The sequence below is a fragment of the Octodon degus genome, unplaced genomic scaffold, assembly GCF_000260255.1.
Source record: "Octodon degus isolate 3935 unplaced genomic scaffold, OctDeg1.0 scaffold00291, whole genome shotgun sequence".
Taxonomy (NCBI): Eukaryota; Metazoa; Chordata; class Mammalia; order Rodentia; family Octodontidae; genus Octodon; species Octodon degus.
In genome coordinates, this window is record NW_004524867.1 from 2,096,063 (window position 1) to 2,098,887 (window position 2,825).

At 45.0% G+C, this 2,825-nt stretch overlaps 1 non-coding gene across 1 annotated transcript; it reads right to left on the reverse strand.

The window, feature by feature from the left end:
- Nucleotides 1-2,108: 2,108 nt before the first annotated feature.
- LOC111814323 lies at nt 2,109-2,216 on the reverse strand. Its single transcript, XR_002819341.1, has one exon. It is a non-coding gene; the product is annotated as a U6 spliceosomal RNA (small nuclear RNA).
- Between the last annotated feature and the right edge of the window lie 609 nt (nt 2,217-2,825).

Here is a 2,825-nt window from a genome sequence, read left to right on the forward strand (position 1 = left end):
CTATGAGACAAGACCCAGGCTTGATTATGGCTCTGAGTCAAGGAACAAAGTCACATGCAAATCAGGCAACTGGGATCAAAGCAGCAAGGAAGTCATGCAAGGGTTCTTCCTTGACCCACGCAAGGAAGAGGAAATCCAGGACTGCAGAAAGCAGTGAACAGATTCCTACTCTGTCACCCACAATCACACAAGTCCAACAGTGAGGCGTTCGGGTCTACCACGCATGGGCCCAGCTACCCCCCACCAAGCCATTCGCCATCATCCTTGAGCTCAGACATGTTCAAAACATCTGGCTTAGTTTGTATTTTCACTGTTGCCCAAAGTCTCATCTTGATGTGCTGCCTTGCTCCTGAGTCCAAAGACAAGGGGTCAATGGACAAGCAACTGAGACTCGTGAGACTGTGCGCAAAATGTCTCTCCTCATAAGCCGATTATGTCACACGTTTGCTGCAATGATGAGAAACTAACCCAATATCCTGCGTTCTTCTATCTTTGGTCTTGGGACCTTGTTTGATGCTTGACATGAAAGTTACAGGGTAGCACAGGGGAAAAGCATATGGGAAACCCTCTCAGAACGAGTCCTTCATGTCCTACATATAATAAGAGCGGAAACAGATCGAAGAAGGAAGATGGAAAATTCTGAGGAGATTCAGCCTAAATTCTTTTAGTTATTTGCGAGTTTTAATGATTTTCTTTTTCCCTTTCCTGCTCTTCAGAAGCAGGACTAATCATGGCTTGCTCCTTGCTAGAGCACACTGTGGAGTCTGAAGTTACAGCTTTATTATTAAACCAAAAACTAAGTCTTAGTAAATTATTTTCTGTAAATGGCATTCTAGTTTACTCTGGGAGGAAGACGCCATAGAAATTAATTGCCTCTAATATTCTTTCAGAGCATTTGAAATAGCCCCAGGAAATTGAGTTGAAATATATGCTTTTTAAATGTTATTCTTTTCACATTAATACAATGGCAGCCAATAAACACATTCAATTGAAATGTGCCCACAAAACAACAAGAAAATACATTCATTGTGTCTGCTCGATCCATCTACTCCATTTAAGCTATTACACAACACTGAAATCAATGCAATTGCATAAAAATATATACACACACGCTATATATAAAAACCTTTCACGTTTCCTGTAACCGCATGTGCATATCTACGTACAGTCCCCGAGGTGTTGTTATGGTCTCTGTCTAGCTGTCCCCCCAAACTCTCACAAGCTCATAGGTGGGGCTTTGCAGAGGTGACTGCAGCCTGGGTTTGTGGTACTCAGCAGCAAATCAGTGCACTGATGAGTCTGTAGCTAAATGTCTTCCAGCAAGGTGAAGCCTGCTTGGAAGAGGCGGGTCACTGGGGGCGTGGCCTAGTAGGGTCTCTCTCCCTTCTCCTCCCTTGATCCCAGTCTGCTTTTCATAGCTACTGTCATGAGCTGTTTCTGTTCTTCCAAGCCCCTCTGTCATGCTGCCCTGCCTTGGAGCCGGTTGACTATTTGTAGGAGTGAAATCTCTACAAAGCATGAGCCCTAGTAAACCTCTCCTCCTTAGAGTTGCAGGTGGTGCGCACTGTAGCTCAGGAACAAGAGGCTAAGTAGGACACACGTGATGGATGAAGTTATGATGCTTGTAGATTTTGTGCTGCTGTTGCTGCTGATCTTGCTGCTCTGCCATGGTACAAAAGTGAGATGCATTCCGACAAACAGTCCACTGAGTGCTGAGCTTTGAGCTTCTCCAGGCGGAGGGATGCACAGTACCATACTGTCTCCAATCAGCTGCAGCCCGATCACAGGCAGAAGCAGCTCACACTGCGCACGGGGCCACTATGCTGCGAGCATATTTTGCATAGTACACCTTGCATATTTCCATTCCAGCATGACTACATGCTTGCGCATCTGTGAGTGTATAGGAAGCACTCAATACTACTGTTACAAATTCATTTTGCAGGGGCTGGGGAGATAGCTCAGTGGAATAAGCACTTGCCTGGCAAGCACAAGGGCCTGAGTTCAATTCCCGGTTCCGCAAAAAAAAAGAAAAATCCATTTTGCTCTACTGTCGGTAGCATACATGTCCTAACTATGTTTAATGTAGGCTCGGAGAAGCTATCATGGCCAACAGATTAAGGACAATAATGCATTTTGTGTGTCATCTTTGCACAAGGGCCGTGCCAATCTTTTCTACATCGTTCCAATTTTAGTATATGTGCTGCCTAAGTGAGCACTGGGCAATAATGGATTTCCTTCTTTCTTGCTTTTTTGTTTTTTGTGGTACTGAGGATTGAACTCAGGACCCTGCATAATAATGCATTTTGAGTTACAATATTTTCAGCTTCCTGAGGAAGTGTCTCGGTTACCTTTCTCTCATTGCTGAGACAAAATACTCAACATTCTAAGTTAAGGACGGAAAGGTATTCAGCTCATGGTTAGTCGGGCTTTCAGTCCACCCTTGGCTGGCTCCAAGGCAGAGTGGCTCATGGCAGAGAGCAGCAGCTCATGGTGGTAGAAGACGGCAAAACAGCAAAGGAAGGAGCAGCGTATGGGGCAGCTAGCAAGCCTCCCTCCCCTCCTCATAGTGCACGCAGATTGCCACCCCAAGGCAGGTGTAGCAGTCACACCCATAATCCCCACATAGGATCCTGAATTAGTCACAAGCCCGAGAAGCCATCCAAGACCGCATAAGGCTTTTGGGGGAATACCTAAACACGAACCACAACAGGAAGAATCAGGAGGGAAATCTGTGTGGAAAACTACTGAAATTAAGTGTCATTCAGTTAGACATAATGACACATTTTCTCAACTTCTTGATAGCATGCATATTAATTTTGTAACAT